The following is a 24,300-nucleotide window of genomic DNA, read 5'->3' as shown; positions in this document are numbered from 1 at the left end:
ACACTCTCTGGTGCGCTAATATGATATTTGCAAAATTTGCAGGACGCTAGTATGATATACCGATAGCTCGCAGGGCGCTCTCTGACTCGCAGGGGCACATTTTCAAAGCTCGCAGGGCACTCCGAAACCCTATGGGGTGCTATTGTGATATCCACATAGCTCGGAGAGCGCTTCCACACTCTCTGGGGTGCTATTATGATATTCACATAGCTCCCGGGGCGCTCTCAGATTCTCTCGGGCGCCAGCATAACATTCCCATAGCACGCTGGCCGCTCTCAAACTCTCTAGGGTAGCCTTATATTCTCATTGCTCGCAGGGCGCTCCCAGATTCTCTCTTGCGCCAGTATGATATTTCCATAGCTCCTAGGGCGCAAATCTGATATTCCCATAGTTCGTAGGGCGCTCTCAGATTCTGTGGGGTGCCAATATGATATTCTCATAGCTCGGAGAATGCTTGCATACTCGCTAGAGCCCCAGTATGATATATAGTACCATAGCTCACGACGCGCTCTCAAGCTCTTCAGGGCGCTAGTATGATATTCACAAAGCTCGCAGGGCGCTCTCAAACTCTCTAGGACATTATGAAACTCTCATCGTTCGCAGGACGCTCTCCGTTTCTCTCTGGCGCCAGTATTATATTCCCATAGCTCGCACGGCGCTCCCAAACTCTCTGGGGCAATTGTCCGATATTCTCATTGTTCGCAGGGCGCTCTCAGATTCTCTCGTGCTCCAGTACGATATTTTCATAGCTCGCAGGGCACTCTCAAACTTACTAGGGCGCTATTCTGATATTTTCATATTTCGTGGGGTGCTCTCCAGCTCTCTAGGGCGCTAGTATGACTCTATGATGCGCTAGTATGGTGTTCACATTGCTCGTAGGGCGCTCTCAGATTCTTTCCACTGCCAGCATAATATTCCAATAGCTCGAATGGCGCTCCACAAACTCTCTAGGGCGCTAGTCAGATAGTCCCTTTGTTTGCAAGGCGCTCACAAATTTTCTGGAGCGCTAGCATAATATTTCCATAGTTTGCTGGGCACTCTAAAACTCACTATGGCGCTAGTTTGATATTTTCATAGCTCGCAGGGCGCTCTCAAGCTCTCTAGGGCGCTAATTTGGCTCTATGAGGTGCTAGTATGATATTTATATAGCTCGCAGCCACCATATCATGCTGGCGCTCTCAGATTCCCTCTAGCACCAGCATGATATTCTCACAGCTCGCAGGCCACTTTGATATTCTCATTTTTCGTAGGACGCTTTCGGACTCTCTGGGGTGCTAGTGTAATACTTCCATAGCTCGGAGGGCGCTTCCTTGCTCGCTGGGGCGCTAGTATAATATTCTCATACCTCGCAGGGCGATCTCAAGCTCTCTAGGGCGTTAGTATGGCTCTATGGAGCGCTAGTATGATATTCACATTTCTCGCAGGGCGCTCTCAGATTCTCTCTGGCGCAAGTATTTTGTTCCCATAGCTCGAAAGGTAATCTCAAACTCTTGAGGGCCCTAGTGTTATATTCTTATCGTTCGCAGGGCGCTTTCGAACTCTCTAAAGCGGACCCTACACGAGACAAGAATATTGTTAATAAAAATATTGACAACACTGCTTCGATCCGTCAATCCCATTTGAAATATATTGATCAATAACTGGTTTATTGTCAATATTTCTGCTCGTATAGGGACCACTTAAGACACCAGTTTGATATTCCCATAGCTCGGAGAGCGCTTTCACACTCGCTGGAGCGCTAGTATGGTATTCTCATAGCTCGCATGGTGCTAGTATGGCTCTATGGGGCGCTAGAATGATATTCACAAAACTCGCAGCCTCGAGCGCCAGCATGATATTCCTATAGGTCTTAGGGCACTCTCGAACTCACTAGGGGCTAGTTTGATATTCTCATTGTTCGTAGGGCGCTTTCAGACTCTCTGGGCCGCTAGTATCATATTCCAATAGCTCGGAGAGCGCTTCCATACTCGCTAGGACACTAGTATGATATTCTCATAGCTCGCAGGGCGATTTCAAACTCTCTAGGGCGTTAGCATGACTATGGGGCGCTAGTATGATATTCACATACCTCGCGAGGCGCTCTTAGATTCTCTCGAGCGCCTGCATGATATTCCCATAGCTCGCAGGGCGCTCTCAAACTCTCGCAGGGCGCTCTTAGAATCTCTCGAGCGCCATCATGATATTCCTTGCAGGGCGCTCAGATTCTCTCGTGCGCCAGTACGATATTCCCATAACTCGCTGGGCACTCTAAAACTCACTAGGGCGCTAGTTTGATATTCTCATAGCTCGCAGGGCGCTCTAAAGCTCTCTAGGGCGTTAGTATGGCTCTATGGGGCGCTAGTATGATACTCACATTGCTCGCAGGATGCTCTCACATTCTCTCTGGCGCAAGTATTTTGTTCCCATAGCTCGTAGGGTAATCACAAACTCTTGAGGGCGCTAGTCTGATATTCTCATTGTCTCTGGGCGCTTGCGCACTCTATAGGACGCCAGTATGATATTACCATAGCTCGAAGAGCGCTTCCACACTCGCTGGAGCGCTAGTATGGTATTCTCATAGCTTGCAGGGCGCTCGTTTGGCTCTATGGGGCATTATAATGATATTCACATGGTATGCTGGGCGCGCTCAGACTCTCTCGAGCCATAGCTCACAGGGCAATCTGAAACTCTCTAGGGGACTAGTCTTATATTCTCATCATTCGCAGGGTGTTCTTAGATTCTCTCAAGCACTTTTACGATATTCACTTAGTTCGCAGGGCGCTCTCAAACTCGCTAGGGCGCTAGTCTGATATTCTCATAGTATGAAATTCCCACTTCGGAGTCGGAGTCGGAGAGCACTTTCGCACTCGCTGGAGTGCTTCTCATAACTCACAGGGCGCTCTCAAACTCCCTATGGCGCTAATATGACCTTATGGGGCGCCAGTATCACATTCACATTGCTTACAGGGCGCTCTCGGAGTCTCTCGGGCACCAGTTTGATATTCGCATAGGTCGCAGGGCTCTCTTAATCTCCCTAGGGCACAAGTCCGGTATTCTCATAGTTCGCACTGCGCTCCGAGACTCTATGGGGCGCTAGTATGATATTCCCATGGCTCGCCTGGCCCCATTTTTCACAAAGTAGTGAATTTTGCAAAACACGTTTTTATTTTATTGTTTAGGTGCCCCTAAACATCTTCATGTTTTAGTTAATTGAAAATTTATACACCTTTTTATTATAATATTTTCTACAGCCAAAGTTTAATTTCGAATTCCACCAAACTACACTGGTGGTTTAACAAATGTTTAGCCTTGAAAATGTCGAAAAAATGTTTAACAAATGTTTACTATTTCTACTATTTTTTAAACAATGTTTTAATAAAATGCAGTTTTAAATAGTTTCTTCACGCGATATTTATTCCGTTTAAGTTGTAAAATGTTGCATATAGGTTTTTAAAATATTTGATTTTTTGTGTTACCCGGCATGCGACAAACAACGTGCGAGCGAAACAGTCGCTGGTTGCCACGGCACGCTTAGACCAACATCGCATGAGCGAGTTGGTGGAAGCTCGCCACGACTCTGACTACATCAAATGCAAAGTTAGAGAATGAGTTTCGTTGCGATAGTCTTATCGATAATACCAGGTGCTTTTAATATAACAAATTATTCTTTACATATTTTTGAAAACAACATTTGTAACACATCCTGTGTCATCCGAACATTGACCATCTAATTTACCTTCATCAATGTTATTGCATTTCCAGGACAAGTTTTTTTTTACTTCGAAGCGTGGATTTCATAGCGCAAAATAAAGAATAATTTTTTTTTGAAATAACTCTTCATCCAATCAAACCATTGTAAATTTATTATAATTGTACAAACCAACGCTACCGGCAATCATATTGACCATTCCATCTATGGTCAGCGCCACTTGTACCATTTGCCGAATAGGTCGTTAAGTAACGTTACCATTCAAAAATGCCGATTTCCTCGAACAAATTTTAGGGTATATTATAAGGGGAATGGTGATCTTATAATCCATTTTTGCGGTACTACATTGTTATTGGATATAACAAGGTACATTAAACAATCTACCATAAACATTTCTTCACCATGCTGTGCGATTAGTATAATCTTACACTATTCACAATTCATTTAATGATTTTTTTTACAATATGACAAATCGTGACACAAAACAAACATGGTACCATACCACAAATCGTTTCGATCATTTGGTGTATTGTGACCACAGATCACCATTTCTCGAATAGTACAGTTATAGTTTTCGAGTGACACTATGCTATGGGCAAAATGTGATGAGTGTGTATAATAAACTACTTTATCGACACTATCAAATGCGGCAGATGTAAAAAGAACTTTATAAATGTTTTTTTCTGATTCACCCAAGAGCCTCTTCCCCCTCCCCCCTCATCAGTTCGAATAACGTTTTTTATTCTATCGATTTATGGTAATCTGTGATTTGATTGCATGCCGTCCTCCATGTTCGGTTGTTGATATCTTATGGTTGTGGTACTGCCGGTTTTACCAATTAAGCTATTTCTGTAATCTTGAGGAACGTATTTTGGTCTTCATAATAATCTAGCCACAATCGACTTTAGGAAGAGGGTAAATCGACATGTCATATACTAATAAACGGTTGATGATTACAAATGACCATGATTGTAAGAGCTGAATAATTATGGAGCATACCGTATATGGTTGGAACTTCAATTCAAATTTTCCCTTAATTTTCCTTGAATTGCACAGTGGTTCCAAAGAGCAAAAAAGGGGTTTTTTTTAGATTGCGTCAAAACGGTTGACTTTAGCAATATGGTGTCTTTGAGAAAGTTTCTTGGAGTAGAACTCCCCTTTTTTGTCTTATCGGATTGATGATTAATCCCCCTAAAAGTGAGTTACGAAATTTATTTTCTTCAATAATTCAGATAGACAAATACTTACTTCAGCAAAGTTGTAGAAAAACTCGTTACAAACATTTTACCCGAAGACTTCAACTCTATCTTTTAAGGTTTTTGAGATATGGGACATCATTTGCGAAAGGCCCCTTAAAAACAGTGTTTTCATCATAAGTTTTCTTCTAGATTTTTTCCATGATATAAATGTTCTAGAACATTGTTTGGACTATTAAATTGCATTACTTTGCCGAAGACGGAGACTTACTATCGCTAGTATGTGTGGAGATATTCACCTTTTTTGATTGAAAATAGCTCTTTTTCCAATGCCGATAACTTTTAAACGGGCAAAAACGGGCAAACCACTTTGTAAACAAATTAAGTGCAAGAAAAGCACAACAAATGCTGGAAAAGTCAGATCTCCCCAAGGCGGCCCTCTATGGAAATACTTGAGCTGAAATTTGTCTCATTCCGTCATCAAATGCAATTGATTACTCGCCGTTTGGTTGCACTTGCGCCATTGTTATGAAGTAGGCGCAAGGGAATTGTCAGTTTCCGGTGTCAGGCGCATGCATTGAATTTTTGAACAACTGTAACTAGTGACCTAAGCAAACAGAAGTTCGGATAATACTTAAAAAGCACAATTTAAAATTCACAAAAAGTTCTTAGCGAACTTTCAAGCTTCTCAAGCTTTAGTAGAACTGCTTAACCCGATTAGAACATAAAACGTATTGCATTCCTTTATATCAACTATTGGTTGCTGGGGTATTTACTCAAGACGTGCTTACAAAAGTAAGAAAGGCTAATTATTACGACTTTAAGCCTTTATTTCAGAACTAACAGTAGGGGGTAGATGTAGCATAGTTAGTAAATCGATTGCCTTGTACGCAGCGCACCTGGGTTCGAGTCCCGACCCCGCACATAGGGTTAGAAATTTTTCATAAGAGATTTTTCTAACCCGAAGAGGCGAATGACCTTAAGGTGAAAACCTCTATAATCGAAATAAAAAAAACTAATAGTAATATATGGTGATGTATTTAATGCCGGAACAGCTCTAGTATGGACAAACTTAGGCTCTAGTATTTCCAGAGAGGGTCGCCTTGGGGAGATCTGATTTTTCCAGCATTTGTTGTGCTTTTCTTGCACTTTAATTTGTTTACAAAGTAGTTTGCCCGTTTTTGCCCGTTTAAAAGTTATCGGCATTGAAAAAAGAGCTATTTTCTATCAAAAACCGATTTAATCCACCTAGCAGTGAGATGAGACATTTCTTACACATTTCACTATTGGATTAGTTTGCAGAACTCACGAGAAGTATGCACCCAACTAGAGGTGGGATGAAAACAGTTTCTAGTCTTGCACGGATAAAATCTCGAATAAACTGAATAAATTATAGAAATCAACAAAACGAACGAAATAAAAAAGTAAACCAAAAAATGAAATAATAGGTTTTTAAATTCATAAAATGAGTAGAAAAAATAATGTAAATCAAAATTATAATATACACGAATCAAATTAGATTAGGTTATTAAATAAAAATTAAGATTATATTTAGATATAGTTATAAGATTAATAGAATAAAGTGACTCATACTAACAAATTGATGAAATAAAACGAATAACTGAACATGAAATGCATAAAATTAAAGATATGAATAAAATGAATCAAATGAATAAAATGAATCAAATTATTCAAATGATTCAAATGAATCAAATGAATCAAATGAATCAAATGAATCAAAGGAATCAAATGAATCAATTGAATCAAATGAATCAAATGAATCAAATGAATCAAATGAATCAAATGAATCAAATTATTCAAATGAATCAAATGAATCAAATGAATCAAATGAATCAAATGAATCAAATGAATCAAATGAATCAAATGAATCAAATGAATCAATGAATCAAATGGATCAAATGAATCAAATGAATCAAATAAATCAAATAAATCATATCAATCAAATGAATCAAATGAATCAAATGAATCAAATGAATCAAATGAATCAAATGAATCAAATGAATCAAATGAATCAAATGAATCAAATGAATCAAATGAATCAAATGAATCAAATGAATCAAATGAATCAAATGAATCAAAAGAATCAAATGAATCAAATGAATCAAATGAATCAAATGAATCAAATGAATCAAATGAATCAAATGAATCAAATGAATCAAATGAATCAAATGAATCGAATGAATCAAATGAATCAAATGAATCAAATGAATCAAACGAATCAAACGAATCAAATGAATCAAATGAATCAAATGAATTAAATGAATTAATTGAATTGAATGAATTAAATGAATCATATGAATCAAATGAATCAAATGAATCAAATGAATCAAATGAATCCAATGAATCAAATGAATCAATGAATCGAATGGATCAAATGAATCAAATGAATCAAATAAATCAAATGAATCATATCAATCAAATGAATCAAATTAATCAAATGAATCAAATGAATCAAATGAATCAAATGAATCAAATGAATCAAATGAATCAAATGAATCAAATGAATCAAATGAATCAAATGAATCAAATGAATCAAATGAATCAAATGAATCAAATGAATCAAATGAATCAAATGAATCAAATGAATCAAATGAATCAAATGAATCAAATGAATCAAATGAATCAAATGAATCGAATGAATCAAATGAATCAAATGAATCAAATGAATCAAATGAATCAAATGAATCAAATGAATCAAACGAATCAAATGAATCAAATGAATCAAATGAATTAAATCATTCGTTATCGAGCACTCAGTCGAGATAGAAGTCTTTTGTCATCGGTCCGTACACTCTATAGCGACAAATAGTGTTAATCCGCGTTCAAGGTTATTTACACACTCTGCGCCTCGTTGAGGTTTCAGTATTTTTCCCTTCTTTTGTGTTTCTGTTTCTGAGTACCGTTAGCCGGTCAGTGAAGTGAAACAGTGTTCTTCTAGTAAGCCGTCTGGATACCGTTACATACACAAGCTAAGTATTAGTTTTCGTTTCCCCTTCTTGGTTGTCTTAATAACGTGCACTGGGCAATAGGCCCGTGCAAAAATGACTTCCCCTGACGGCGGTTCATCTCAAGGTGAGATGGACGTCGAAATAAAATCGGCTCCCCGGCTCAAGGTATATCCGAGCTCGGCCACCGGGCCATTTGTGATCTTCTTTCGGACCAAAGAAAAAAAGTGTTTGAATCTGTTGCAGATTTCTCGAGTTCTGACGGATCGGTATTCGGCCGTGACAGAAATATCGAAAATTCGGCCTGATAAGCTTCGGGTGGTGGTTAACAGATCAACTCAGGCAAACGATATTGCTGGATACGAGCCCTTTACGAGGGAGTACAGGGTGTATATTCCAGCTAGCAGGGTTGAAGTCAGTGGGGTCGTTTCCGATTCGAGTCTGAATTGCGAGGACCTGCTAAAATATGGGACTGGCTGTTTCAAAGACCCCATGCTTAAGCCAATGAAGATACTGGAATGCAAACGTTTGCATTCAGCATCAGTCGCAGCTGACGGGAAGAAAACATACGTCAACTCGGATTCTTATCGGGTGACCTTCGCCGGCTCTGCCCTGCCTAATTACCTCCTTTTTGACAAGGTTCGTCTACCTGTTCGCCTCTTTGTGCCGCGGGTCATGAACTGTACTAATTGCAAACAATTGGGACACACAGCCTCCCATTGTAGCAATAAAGCCCGCTGTGGGAAATGCGGTGGGAATCATGCGGATGATTCCTGTGGTAGAGATGTCGAAAAGTGTCTCTACTGTGGGGGAAACCCACATGATCTCCCTTCATGTCCCGCGTACAAACAGCGCGAGGAAAATCTTAAGCGTTCCCTTCAGGGACGCTCTAAGCGATCTTTTGCAGAAATGCTTAAGATAGCTACGCCACCTGTCTCTACGAACATCTTTACCAACTTGTCTACTGACGAAGGCGACTGTGATGAACCCCAGGAGGGAACATCTTCTGCTGTGCCTAGAAGTAGTAGAAAAAGGAAGAACATTTCCTCTTCCAAGCTTCGTCGTAAAGGCCAGAAGGTGTCTCTTCATGGTCCCCCTAAAATAACTACTCAAGGAAGTACTGGTGCAAAACCGAAGCAAGTCGCTCCCGGTCTCAGTAACCTGAGCTCAGAAAAGGAGTTCCCAGCACTTCCAGGAACATCAAAAACCCCAAGTGTTCCCATATCTCAGCCAGAGAAAGAAAACAGTGCTGGCTTAATAAATTTCTCTGACATTGTGGACCGTATTCTTACAGCGTTAAACATTTCTGACCCCCTTAAAAGTATCTTGATAAGCTTTCTCCCCGCAGTAAAAACATTCTTGATGCAGTTCACTGCGAAATGGCCCCTCCTTTCAGCGATTGTATCCTTCGATGGCTAATTCATCGAACGAGGTCAAGGATTTAATCACTGTTCTACAGTGGAATTGCAGAAGCATTATCCCGAAAATCGATTCGTTTAAAATCTTACTAAATAATTTGAAATGCGATGCATTTGCCCTATGCGAGACATGGCTCACTTCAGAAATAACCCTACACTTCCAGGATTTTAAAATTATATGCGTGGATCGAGAAGACTCTTACGGAGGAGTACTTTTGGGGATCAAAAAGTGCTATTCTTTCAATCGGATCGACCTCCCCTCGACACCAGGCATTGAAGTTGTCGCTTGCCAAACCAGAATTAAAGTCAAAGAACTTTGCATTGCTTCCACCTACATCCCCCCTAGAGCCTCAGTTAGCCACCGACGGCTTTGCGATATTGCGGAACTCCTCCCCGCACCGAGGCTAGTTTTAGGTGACTTTAACTCCCACGGCACGGCATGGGGTTGCCTTCATGACGATAATCGATCTACCCTACTCCATGAGCTTTGCGACAACTTCAATATGACTATTTTGAATACGGGTGAAATGACACGGATTCCTGTCCCTCCAGCGCGACCGAGCGCCTTAGATCTGTCCCTCTGCTCGACATCGCTGCGGCTAGATTGCATGTGGAAGGTAGTCTCTGATCCCCACGGCAGCGACCATCTGCCAATCGTAATTAATATTGCTAACGGTTCAGGGCCACCGAATACAATCAATGTTTCGTATGACCTCCCACGAAATATTGATTGGAAGAGCTACGCGTCCGCGATATCCGAAAAAGTAGAATCGACACAAGAGCTTCCTCCGGAGGAAGAGTACGGGTTCCTGGCTGGCTTGATTCTCGATACCGCGATTCAAGCTCAGACTAAACGCGTACCAGACGCGAATTCACGCGGGCGTCCTCCCAATCCATGGTGGGACAAAGAGTGCTCAGACGTGTACGCGGAGAAGGCCGCTGCGTATAAGACCTTCCGGGACGACGGGCTGCCAGCTAGCTACCGACAGTACGCGATGGCGGAAACGCGCATGAAGAGTGTGATAAAAGCCAAAAAACGTAGCTACTGGCGCCGGTTCGTCGACGGACTAACGAGAGAAACATCGATGAGCACTCTTTGGAGTACGGCCCGGCGCTTACGAAACCGAAACAGTACCAATGAGAGCGTGGAATATTCAAACCGTTGGATATTCGATTTTGCCAAGAAGGTTTGTCCGGATTCCGCCCCGGCACAGAAGATCTACCGCGCCGCGTCCCCTCACAATAACGCGAACGAAACACCGTTTTCGATGGTGGAGTTCTCACTTGCTCTCTTATCATGTAACAATAAAGCCCCAGGGCCAGACAGAATCAAATTTAACTTGTTAAAGAATCTGCCAGACTCTGCCAAGAGACGCTTGTTGAATTTATTTAATAAGTTTCTTGAGGGTAATATTGTCCCTCATGACTGGAGGCAAGTGAAGGTCATTGCCATTCAAAAACCAGGAAAACCAGCCTCCGACCACAACTCGTATCGACCGATTGCGATGCTGTCCTGTATCCGAAAGTTGTTCGAGAAAATGATCTTGTTTCGCCTCGATAATTGGGTTGAAGCAAATGGCTTACTGTCAGATACACAATTTGGTTTCCGCAAAGGCAAAGGGACGAACGATTGTCTTGCGTTGCTCTCAACAGAAATTCAAATGGCTTATGCTAGCAAAGAGCAGATGGCATCAGTTTTCCTAGATATAAAGGGGGCTTTTGACTCAGTTTCTATCAAAATTCTTTCTGAGAAGCTGCACCAGCATGGTCTTTCACCGACTCTAAACAACTTTTTGCTAAACTTGCTGTCTGAAAAACATATGCATTTTTCGCAAGGTGATTTATCGACATCACGAATTAGCTACATGGGTCTTCCCCAGGGCTCATGTCTAAGCCCCCTTCTCTTTAACTTTTACGTGAATGACATTGACGAATGTCTTGTCAATTCCTGCACGCTAAGGCAGCTTGCAGATGACGGTGTGGTCTCTATTACAGGTCCCAAAGCCGTCGATCTGCAAGGACCATTGCAAGATACCTTGGACAATTTGTCTGCTTGGGCCCTCCAGCTAGGTATCGAGTTCTCCACGGAGAAAACTGAGCTAGTCGTATTTTCAAGGAAGCATGAACCAGCGCAACTACAGCTTCAATTAATGGGTCAAACTATTGCTCAGGTTTCAACTTTCAAATATCTCGGGGTCTGGTTCGACTCTAAAGGAACCTGGGGATGTCACATTAGGTATCTGAAACAGAAGTACCAGCAAAGGATCAACTTTCTCCGTACAATAACCGGAACATGGTGGGGTGCCCACCCAGGAGACCTGATCAGGCTGTACCAAACAACAATATTGTCGGTGATGGAGTACGGGAGTTTCTGTTTCCGCTCCGCTGCGAACATACATTTCATCAAACTAGAGCGAATCCAATATTGTTGTTTGCGTATTGCTTTGGGTTGTATGCACTCGACACATACGATGAGTTTAGAAGTGCTGGCGGGCGTCCTTCCGCTGAAAAATCGATTTTGGGAACTCTCCTATCGATTGCTCATCCGATGCGATATCTTGAACCCGTTAGTAATTGCAAATTTCGAAAGGCTTATCGAGCTCAATTCTCAAACCCGATTTATGTCCTTGTACTTCGATTACATGGCACAAAATATCAATCCTTCTTCATACTATCCCAACCGTGTCAATCTCTTTCATGCTTCTGATTCAACTGTTTTCTTTGACACATCCATGAAAGACGAGATTCGTGGAATCCCGGATCACATACGCCCGCAAGTGATCCCAAGCATCTTTCATAGTAAATTTCGAGAAGTCGACTGCAACAAGATGTTTTACACCGACGGGTCAAACCTCGACGGCTCCACTGGCTTCGGTATATTCAATCAAAACCTCACCGCCTCATTCAAACTCAATGATCCTGCTTCAGTTTACGTCGCAGAACTTGCTGCTATTCAGTATACCCTTGGGATCATTGATAGTTTGCCCACCGATCATTACTTTATTGTCTCGGATAGCCTCAGCTCAATCGAGGCTCTCCGTTCAATGAAACCTAGAAAGCACATTCCATATTTTCTGGGGAAAATCTGGGAGCGCCTGCGTGCTTTGTCTGCAAGATCGTACAAGATTACCTTAGTTTGGGTTCCCTCGCATTGCTCCATTCCAGGTAATGAAGAAGCGGACTCTTTAGCTAAGGCGGGCGCTTTGCAAGGTGACATATATGAAAGACCAATTAGCTTCAGCGAATTTTTCAGTATTACTCATCAGAGAACCCTCGAAAGTTGGCAAACATCATGGAGCAATGGTGAACTGGGAAGGTGGCTACATTCGATAATCCCTAAGGTATCGACGAAACCTTGGTTCAGAGGGATGGATGTGGGTCGGGATTTCATTCGCGTGATGTCTCGGCTCATGTCCAATCACTACACGCTGGACGCACATCTCCGGCGTATTGGGCTCGTGGATAGCGGTATCTGCGCTTGTGGCAACGGTTATCACGAAATCGAACATGTTGTCTGGGCATGTGCCGAGTACTGTTCTGCCAGATCTCAACTATTCGATTCCCTTCGGGCCCGAGGAAGATCACCCAATGTCCCGGTTCGAGATGTACTAGCAAGCCGCGATATTCTCTACATGTCCCTTATATACACGTTCCTCAAAACCATCAATATCCAGATTTAAATGCCCCTATCTTTTCTCTTATCATTCCCAGAAGTGCCCTCTTCCGCCTACCGTACCCCAACGATGGTTTGATACGACTCCAAGACGAGACAAAACATCTGTCGAATGAACCAACAACACGAGATCTACAGTACAACATCACACGCGCAGCGCGGTGTGTTCCCGATCCGTATCTGAGCCGTATTACGAAATCGTCTGGAGGAACCCCTGCCGGCTCGAGGAAAACCGCCCGGCGTCCCAATACTTGATACATCCGTTCGAATCTGTAATCCTGGCCGTTGATTCCTGATGCCGGAAACTGAAGTTTATATCCCCCCCCCGTTCAGTCTTGTCCACCCTCTCTCCCATGTCTCTGATACACAGATGTATGTCTTCACCCCCTTCTCCCCTTGAATATCTTCCCAAAACTTATGTGCCCCCCTATCTTCTAGTGTTAGTTGATCAATCCATTCGAATCTGTAATCCTGGCCGTTAATTCCTGATGCCGGAAACTGAAAGTTTATATCTCACCCCCCCCCCCCCTTCAGCCTTGTCCACCCACCCTCCCATGTCTCTGATACACAGATGTATGACTTCACCCCCTTCTCCCCTTGAATATCTTCCCAAAATTTATGTGCCCCCCTATCTTCTAGTTTTAGTTGAACAATATTTAATCTCGTTAAGAAATGCGCAACAGTACCACTACTTTAAAATAGTCCTAATTAATTCCCCTTAATCTTGAACCACTCTTTCTAGTTATCTCTAGTTAATAAGCTTGTAAAATGTTCCGCTTAGTTAATAATTATTTTTTCTACAATCTCCCTTCTAAAAATCATAAAGTGAATTACTATACAAAGAACACACATATGACTCGTCCCCCAAATCTTACGAATATTATATTATACCCTCTTTTATATGTATAAGTTAGCTGTAGTTTTTTTTTTAGTTTTATTATATAAAACAAAATAATATTGAAATGTGTATCCCCCTAGTTTTAAGAAATTCAAAACGTAAAACAATGAAAAAATGGCACCTTTAAGCTAACGCATACGTGCCTTATCAAATAAACAAATTGAAAAAAAAATGAATTAAATGAATTAAATGAATTAATTGAATTAAATGAATTAAATGAATCATATGAATCAAATGAATCAAATGAATCAAATGAATCAAATGAATCAAATGAATTAAATGAATCAAATGAATCAAATGAATCAAATGAATCAAATGAATCAAATGAATCAAATGAATCAAATGAATCAAATGAATCAAATGAATCAAATGAATCAAATGAATCAAATGAATCAAATGAATCAAATGAATCAAATGAATCAAATGAATCAAATGAATCAAATGAATCAAATGAATCAAATGAATCAAATGAATCAAATGATTCAAATGAATCAAATGAATCAAATGAATCAAATGAATCAAATGAATTAAATGAATCAAATGAATCAAATGAATCAAATGAATCAAATGAATCAAATGAATCAAATGAATCAAATGAATCAAATAAATCACATGAATAACAAGAATCAAATTAATCAAATGAATCAAATTGATTTAATTCATCCAGTGAATACAATGAATCAAATTAATGAAATGGATCAAATGCATAAAAAGAATGGATGAACAAAACGAATAAAGTAAAACATAAATGAAATGCATAAATAAAACAAACGAATCAAATAAACAAAATGAGCTGAAGTGATAAAATTAATAAAAAGAAGAAAATTAGCAGAATTAAATGCATTGATTAAAATGAAAAATTGAAGAATAGTAAAGGTTATAAATTAATATAAAGAAATAAATTGAATCAAATAAATTATTTGGAAGAAAAGATTGAAACTGAAAAATAGTTTGATTATTAAAATGAAGAAACTGAACAAAATGATTAAACTGAAAAAAAAAGAATAAAATGCATACAATGAAAACAATGAATAAAATAAGTTAAATGAGTTATGAGTAAAATGCACAAAAAGAATAAACTGATCAGAGTGAATCCAAAGAATGAAACGAATAAAATAAGTAAAATGAACGCAGATGAACAAAACGAATAAAAAGATGCGGAATGAAATAATTAATTAAAATGAAATGGAAATATATGTGAAGCTAAAAATATTTTTGAATTAAGAAAATGAATAAACCAATCCGGTAGGAATTTGAGAACCATTGCATCAAAAAGTTTTGAAATGTTTTTGAAAATTCCATCTTCTGAGAAAAGGCTAATAAATATGCAGTGGACTTTCTAGGGCTTCCATCTTTTTTGGTTTTATTCTTTTTGTTTTCATGCTTCTTTACTTGACGGCGTCGTTTTAAGATTATCTGGTGTTTCTACCTTATTGTTTGACCATATTTATTTATCAGGAACCTGGAACGCTCAATTTGCTTTGGAATTCGAAGTTTACTTTTTGGTCACATATTCCCGAAAAAAAGATTTATTTACAGAATAGAATTTTAACCCGCAATTGAATATAATAAAGTGAGACAAGGTCACATGTGCTTTCAAGCCCCTTGAACAAAGAACGACAGGGAGAATGCGATTCGTGAATGAGACAGGTAGATATTTCAAAATTTTTATTTGCATTGAAGTAAATAGTGTGAAATGTCTAGGCTATGTCGATAGCATAAAAGCCGTGCATTCAGTTGATTGCAATGCCGTCTCTTTCAATTCATCCTTATAGCTTTCATATTGTTTCGTTCGGAATTATCGTGCAGGAAATATGGATAAATAAGTCCTATACAGACCAATACTGTGAAAAATAAACGGTTCAAACTACTCAGTATATCCAGATATGGACGACGATAAGTTAGAAGACACATTGTAGTTGCATCCCCCATCGAGAGCAGTGGCGTAGTAGGAAAATTTTTCGGGGGGGATATGAATTTTTTTTTATATATTTGAAAAAAATGTTCAAAAATATTCTGAGCAGGAGAAAAAAATGTTAAAAAACCAACAACTCAGGGAACGGGTTTGGGTAGTCAAGGTAGGAAAGCTAGCTGTTGGTATAGAATAAATGCTCTTCCTCTACGAGGACAATCTGGGCGGCAAACTTCAGACTGTCTAATTCACTGAGCCCTTCAGTTCCCTTGTGCCATTCAGTACCACTTCCTCGTTGAGCTTCCGGCTGGTTCGCGAACTACTCGGTCTAGTTTTCGACGCTAGATCTAGCCTACTCCGACGAAAAATTCCTCGGCGAGAGAAGTTCGAGCCAGCCAGCCAGGTGCTGCGGTCAGTTCGGCGATTCCGGTAGAGTAGGGCATCCGGTTTGCTGGATCCCCGGCGCGGCTGGTGGTGTATGGTCGCAGTCCACGCGGTCTCGTTCCCGGCGGTGAATCTGACTGTAAGCTGACGGAGAGGTCCCAGACGAAAGAAGTTCTCCCGATACCGATTCTTATTTGGTTTCAGTACCACAACTTCTTGATCCCTTTGACTCCGTAACCGGAGCCATTTAGCACCGCAACTCCTTTAAGCCATTTAGTTCTCTTCTTGGGCCATTTAGCACTACTTCCTTGATGGTCCATTCAGTCCTCGACTTGTTCGCGAACAACTCGGTCTAGTCCCCGACGATGGACCTGACCTACTCCGACAGAATTCCCCGGCGAGAGAAGTTCTCCCGAGATCGAGCTAATCAGCTAGATGCCGATGTCAGTTCGGCGATTCTGGTGAAGCAGGGTATCTGATGTACTGGTGCGCCGATGACCCGCGACTAGTGGTATCTCGTCGCTGTCTACTCAGTCTAGTCCCCAGCGGTGAATCTAGCTTACGCTAACGGAGAGCTCCCTGGCGAAAAAAGTTTTCCCAATATCGATTCTTCTTTGGTTTTCGCTATTTTTCTATCGGAACAACCGGTGGGGTGCCGTGGTCGGTCGGGCGAATCCACATGGAGCGTGACGTCCGGTTCGCTGGCGTTTCGACGACTCATACTCGCTGCTCTGTTGCAGTCTATTCGACTAGTCCTCGGCGGTGGATCTAACTTATACCTGCGGAGAGTTCCCTGGCGGTGATTGCTCTCCCGAAACCGTTGTTCGATGTCCATTCCGCTGTAAGACGGTGTCGATCTACATCAGCGGTTCTCAACCTTTTTCTTACCACGGACCCCTTAGATATCACACTGGGTTGCTGTGGACCCCCACAGATAAACATAAATTTTGTATGCTATCAATATGTTATTTTCAATTTGTTAGGAAACAAGATTTGAAATTTCAATATGCACTCGGAAAATATATTTCTCTTCGCGGACTCCCAGCAATGACTTCGCGGCCCCCTAGGGGCCCGCGGACCCCAGGTTGAGAATCACTGATCTACATCATATCTCTGTTTACTGCGTTCCACGTCCCTACGTCACTTGTAATTCTGTAGGCTACATTATCCGGGTTGATGTCCGGTCCTCCCGTTTTAAGTAGCTCCCTGCACGTCCCTTCAAACCTCGGACATTCAAAGACTCTGCTCGGACATTCAAAGACTTCAAACCTCGGACATTCAAATTCTGTAGGCTACATTACCCGGGTTGATGTCCGGTCCTCCCGTTTTAAGTAGCTCCCTGCACGTCCCTTCAAACCTCGGACATTCAAAGACTCTGATCGGACATTCAAAGACTTCAAACCTCGGACATTCAAAGACGCTCCGGTGTCTCCTCGACGTTCTCACACTCCCGGCACAGTGTTGACGTTGCGTACCCACACCGATGAAGATACTCCTTAAGCATCTGTGGCTCGGTAGGAGCTGTTTCAGGTGGAAGGTTATCTCTCCGTGCTTTCTATTGACCCACGTCGACAGGATTGGATGAGCCGGTTGGTCCACTTTCCTTTCTCCGTATTATCCCATTCCTGCTGCTACGTCACCATCGAATCGATTCTCATCATCTTCCTCACGTTTCTGACGTTTTATTGATTGTAGCACTTGATATCCTCCGTCAGGGTAATGCAGATGGGAATCATCTCGGCGTCAAGGCATACTGCCTCCGGTACGCAATCGCAACTCGTACGACCAGCAGTCGAAGAGTCCTGTTCAGCTTTTCGCGGTTTCACTTGGTTTTCAGCGCCGCACCCCAAGCAGGAGCCCCATATCGCAGTATCGATGACAAAACACTAGATAAAGACCCGACATTTCGCATGTGTAATCAACGTGGTTGTTTAAGCTCAATCAGTCGTCGATTATCACTCCCAATTGCTTCAGTGCACGCTTCGATGCATTCACATGCCCTTCGATGGTGATCTATATCCGCTGAACCGCTTTGCAGTAGCTGTCCTACAACAAATCCGTCTTGTAGTGAGCTATTTGCAGCCTGACCCGTTCATCCAGCTCTCGATCGCATCTATTGTCTCCGTCACCGACACCTCCATTTCTTCAAGTGTCTCACCGTTATTGACACATCGTCCACGAAACCAACGATTTTCACTTTCCTGGGCAGCCGCAGTGTTAAGACCCCACACTAATAGAATATATTCGTAAATCGCTAGGAATTAATTTCGTACAAACAACTTTCATAAAATATACGAATTTTTCGTACATATGATGAACCGTTCGTAGTTCCATCGAAACTCTTTTATTTTGTATTACGAGTTTTTCGTGAAAACTACGAAATGACTTTCGTTGGCTTATTATGAAACAGCTTCATTCAGCAAACGAGTCGTTCACTGTTATATACGAATATCTTTATAATATTTACGAGCACCATTCATCAAACCGTCCACGTCAAAAGAGCAATATGAAGCCATTGTTGCTATTCGTCAGATAATTGTTGTTGTCTGACTATTTAGTAGTCGTATCCGTGTCCGCCAGTTGCAGGAAGATTTCTTGAACCTCTTTCGCTTCCAGTTGATTCGGAATCTGGAGCAGTACAGAATCGATTGAGCCGTCGCGAACTGCTCGTTGATTTTGTATGAACAATTTTGAGTTTTTCTCTGCCGGAGCAATATCGGTGCTGTCAAACATCGATCCTAAAAGATCGAATGCGACCAACGAAATCGTTTGTAATATACATAAACGTTTATTAAAATAAACGAAACATTTCGTTTCTTTCACGAAAAATAATGTCGATAACTTTCGTGCAATGTAAACTAAATAAGTAAAATTTACGAAAACTTTCGTTCATCAAGCGGCCATTTCTTCGTACCACAATAAAATCGATTTGGCCACATCGATTTTTTTAAATAAAAAAAACGATTTTGTCAAACATCGATCCCAAAAGAACAATAAGAGGCTAATAAATACGAAAACTTTTCTAAGATAAACGAAAAAAATTCGTGCGACCAACGAAATCGTTCGTAATATACACAAACGTTCATTAAAATAAAAAAAACATTTCATTTTATTCACGAAAAATAATGTCGTTATCAACGATAACATTCGTGCAGTGTACATACATTAAATGTGTAAAATTAACGAAAGTTTTCGTTCACCATACGGCCAATCTTATTCATAAAATGAACGAAACTTACTATTTACAGGGCACGAAAATACTTCGTTGCAGAAAACGACGCATGAATTCGTGCATTACATGATTCATTATATTCACGAATTTATATTATCAGTGCATCCCATTACAAAGTGTTGGACAGAGAATGGAGCCCTGAGTAACGCCCGCTGCGACTCGCATCGCCTTCTGCCCTTTTGTTCGTCTGGTATAGCAGTGCTCTACTCTGGAAGTAGCTCTTCAGGATGCCACATTCTTTTATGCCACGCTGCGCATTGGTCTATTCGAGGCTGAATGGCCCGGTGACTTCCGCCACGGTTGGCATTCCATCCGGACCGGGGGTTTTCTTTGATTTTAGTCACATCGACGTGTCTTTGAGCTCGTCGTTAGTCACTTGCCACTCGACTGTGTTACCTCCTTCTTCTTCGCCGTACGGTGTTGGTGACCAGGTATTTGTATCGTGATTCGGGAAGAGACCCTCAACGATTATCTTTAGCTTACCCGGGCATGTTTCAACTGGTGTCGACGAACCCTCGTCTTCGTCATGACGACTCAGTACGCGTCCCCCAGGGATTGACGTTTATTTCTCAGCACAGATACTTATGGCACTTGGCTTGCTAAGCTTGATCTCCCGTTTTAAAGAGTCCCTACCTTCAAGATGCGCTCCTCTCTCATTCTCCGATCTTGCGCTCTGAGCCCGCCTTCTGGCTCTAAGACAAGCAGCGTTTAGCGTACTGAGTTACTCATTTAACCAGTAAACTGCACGCCGTCTACTACATGGCCCTAGTTTTCGTGACATTGTAACGTCACAAGCCGTCACAATCCTTCTTGTTAGCCGGCAGCCGTATCAACGTACTTGATTCCGTTGTTCGCCGAAGTAACTCAACAAAGAGGTTTTTGTTAAAGGCGTTCGTCTTCCACTTTAGCTTGCCGCCCGTCTTTCTTCGTGCTGCAGCAGGATTCCATTGGCCAATGCGGTAGCGAATCGCCTGGTGGTCTCTATGGGGATACTTCTCTCACACTCTCCAGTCCATGTTCGCCGTCAGTCAAGGACTACAGAATGTGGCGAAATTTCTCTCGATACCGATATCCGTTTCGTGAACCATTAAGCTCCTAGCTCCTCGCTTCGCGGCGATCTACTCGTTATAGTCCTCGGCGGTTGAGCTAGCCTCCACAACGTGCCGAAAGGAAGGTGTCGAGTCTGCAGCCAATTTTCACTACAAGGAAATATTTTCACAAGATAACTTTTGCAAATGAAACTTTGAGAATTTCATATAAAATATTAGGCATTTTTTTGTTCAACATATTCATTTTTTTCAAATTTCTCCAAAATATTTCGGGGGGGGGGGGTTTCGTCCCCAAACCCCCCGCTACTACGCCACTGCGCCAAACAATAAAAAAAACATTTTCTATGTTATCAAATGAATTTGTATGTTGAGATTTGATGGTCTTGAAACTGATGATCGTTTGAAACCAACGGTTTTGTGTTGAATTGATAAAACATATTTAAAAACATCTTTAGCTTTATTCCAAACAATAATTGAGGCTTGCCAAATTGAAAATTATTTGGAGGTTCCATCATTTATCACATATCACAATTGGTGATTGGTTTCATTTATCAGAAACCGATTTCCACACAGCATTGATGAAAACCAGATGAAATTTTTAATTGTTGAACCAAATATTTTCAACATTTCACAAATACCAACGTACGTATTTTTTGGTTCCCTATAATTAATTTCCATACTGGACTTGACTGTTTTGAAACATTTTTGAACACGTATATGTTTTCGTGTTTTCAGAAATGCAAGAAATCTTAGCAAAGTTTCCTCAGATTCTCACGGAATAATTATCATACTGCTACTTGAATTTAAAAAAAAATTAAGTGACACATTTTGCGGGACTGTACACCAAAATAATATATTTGTTTTGATAATATTTCTTTTTCTTTTGTTTTATTGAGATTCAAGAGTAAGTATCACAAAAATCACACTGAAAGCAACAACTTATTTTTTGTGCTCATAGCGTTATTAAGCCATGAAAATTTGAGTTTTTCAGGATGGATATTTGATAACGGCCGTATCGTATTTCATTTATGAATCAATTAATAGTACCGACCAGGACAATTGAAAATGAATAACTTGATAATATTTTATCACTTTATTGAATGTTAAAGTTCATTGATATTAGGAAATAATGATTGGATCAATTTTCGAGAACTGATTTTTTCCGTTGAATTTTTAGAAAACTTTTATTAGGCTCTCTCTAATCAATTCACTTACTAAACTTACATTGACTAATAACGATTTATAGAAAAGATACGATTAATCGTATGTTGCAAATTATATGCGTGGTTTGAACTACCTAAAACCATTCTCGCTGATTACGTCTAAAGGATTGACTGAATGGTTTGTTTGAATATTTCAACGTTGGAATACACAAATCTGTCACGCAATTTTACATTGTTCCGGCTCATATTTTCAACTACTAATGTGCCGAATCCCGGATATGCCCAAAAAATACCCACATGGCTCCCTGCAGATCATCTGACAAAGGATCTGAAATCCAAATCGATCATTTTCAAATCAACAGAAAATGCTTCAGTAGTTATATTGGTCAGGAAGATTGTGCTATCAGGACTACGTCCAGCAACTGGCGGTAGCACTACTGACAGAAAAATATGTACTTACTTGGTTAATTTTAGGCTCTTCGAGGAATTATCTTTTTTTATGAATTGCGCAATTAATTTTTCATCGATTTTTTTTTTTTTTCAATTTCCAATATGGATTTTTTATAATTCCACAAATGATAAAAAAGTTCTCCAATGTTGTCTACATACTGAATTTTGATACAGTCGGGTTTCCTACCACGCTGATTTCTACTAAGTGGATTGGTATTTTGCGGTACCCACGTAATAGGAATCACTTAGCTTATGTCATTTCGACTAATTGGGGCTCGAATATTTCATCTGAGTTAACATTTAGCGCCATACTTTATGTGGCAAAGTTGTTTTGTGCTTACTTTGACCTACGATTTAGAGCAATTAATTGATAACTGCAGCGCCAGGGGTTCTATACAAGAGAGTCAATAAATCGAACCTCTCGTAAACGCGACTATCATTGAATAAATTTAACGTGAGCGTACCAGCTTTTAGCACAATGTGGAATATAATATGTCCCAAACGTATAATTTAGAGAAGATGGTGTTCTCGGAAAAAAATTAGAGAAGGTTAAGAGCTACGCGTTTATGAACAAAACTAATGTATTATTTTTCAATTTCAAAATTGTGTCCACGTAAAAGGGTGGTGTGGTGGGAAACATTTGGGAGGACAATTGATTTTTATTGAAAGATTTGTTTTTGCTTAGGAAACTTTGCAAGATGATTTTTCTCTATCCTGTATCAGTCAGAAGAAGAAAATTTTATCGCCATGTGTATTCAAGTAATTTCCATAATCAGTCATGGAAATTGGTGGGTTGGAAAAATTGAGAGGACAATAAAATTGATTTACATTTCTTACAAAAGAAATGCATAGGATTCGCTCAAGCTTTTTAAACTTTTTCCAAGGCCCGGAGGGCCGAGTCTCATATACCAATCGATTCAGCTCGACAAATTGAGACAATGACTGTATGTGTGTATTTATGTATGTACAAAATGTCATGTAATTATGTCAGCAATGGCTGAACCGATCTCAATGAAACTGGTTTCAAACGTTTTTGCTTAGGAAACTTTGCAGGATGATTTTTTGCCTATCCTGTATCAATCAGAAGAAGAAAATTTTATCGCCATGTGTATTCAAGTAATTTCCATGAAGTGTCGTGGAAATTGGTGGGTTGGAAAAATTGGAAGGACGATCGAATTGATTTTTATAAAAAGAAATATTTTTGTTTACGAAACCTTGCAGAATGATTCTGTTTGCCTATCCTGAATTCATTAGAAGAAGAAAATTTTATTGCCATGTGTTTTCAAGAAATTTCCATGATCAGCAGTGGAAATTGGTGGGTTGGATTGGGAGGACGATCAAATTGATTTTTTTTGAAGCAATTGTTTTTGCTTAGAAAACCTCGCAGGATGATTTTGTTTGCTTATCCTGTATACATCAGAAGAAGAAAATATTATCGCCATGTGTTTTCAAGTAATTTCCATTTCAGTCGTGGAAATTGGTGGGTTGGAAAAATGAGAGCACGATCAAATTGATTTTTATTGAAACAATTGTTTTTGCTTAGGAAACCTTGCAGGATGATTTTGTTTGCCTATTCTGTATCCATCAGAAGAAGAAAATTTAATTGCCAGGTGTTTTCAAGAAACTTCTATGATCAGCAGTGGAAATTGGTGGGTTGGAAAATTGAGAGGACGATCAAATTGATTTTTATTAGAACAATTGTTTTTGTTTTGAAAACTTTCTAGGGTAATTTTGATTGCCTATTCTGTATCCATCAGAAGAAGAAAATTTAATTGCTATATGTTTTCAAGAAATTTCCATGATCAGCAGTGGAAATTGGTGGGTTGGAAAAAATTGGGAGGACGATCAAATTGATTTTATTGGAACAATTGTTTTTGCTTAGGAAACCTTGCAGGATGATTTTGTTTGCCTATCCTGCATCCATCAGACGAAGAAAATTTTATGGTCATGTGATTTCAAGAATTTTCCGTGATCAGTTGTGGAAATTGGTGGGTTGGAAAAATTGAGAGGACAATAAAATTGATTTTGATTGAAACAATTGCTCAAACGCTTTAGCGCCCTGGGTGAGTATCCTGGAGGATAAATGTCTTCAGTAAAGTATCTTGGATGAAAATGAGCATTAACAACATCGGATTTGATCTAAATAAGTAGAAACCGATATAGATCAATTCTATCTTTTGACAGAGGCGTTCTATTAAAAAACTTTCTTTGGCAAACTTGTTTGTTTTGATATTTTTAGCATGTGTACCAAAGACACTTTTGTTTTATAAC

General features: G+C 40.2%; 1 protein-coding gene across 1 annotated transcript in view; it reads right to left on the bottom strand.

Moving 5' to 3' along the window:
- Positions 1–24,300, bottom strand: part of LOC131678308 (neuroligin-1-like) — a 1,556,576-nt gene that overhangs the window by 44,595 nt on the left and 1,487,681 nt on the right. The window lies entirely within an intron of this gene.

This window comes from Topomyia yanbarensis, chromosome 2, assembly GCF_030247195.1.
Source record: "Topomyia yanbarensis strain Yona2022 chromosome 2, ASM3024719v1, whole genome shotgun sequence".
In the NCBI taxonomy this organism is placed as follows: Eukaryota; Metazoa; Arthropoda; class Insecta; order Diptera; family Culicidae; genus Topomyia; species Topomyia yanbarensis.
Note: the sequence above shows the minus strand (reverse complement) of the source record. Positions and strands in the feature narration are given on the sequence as shown.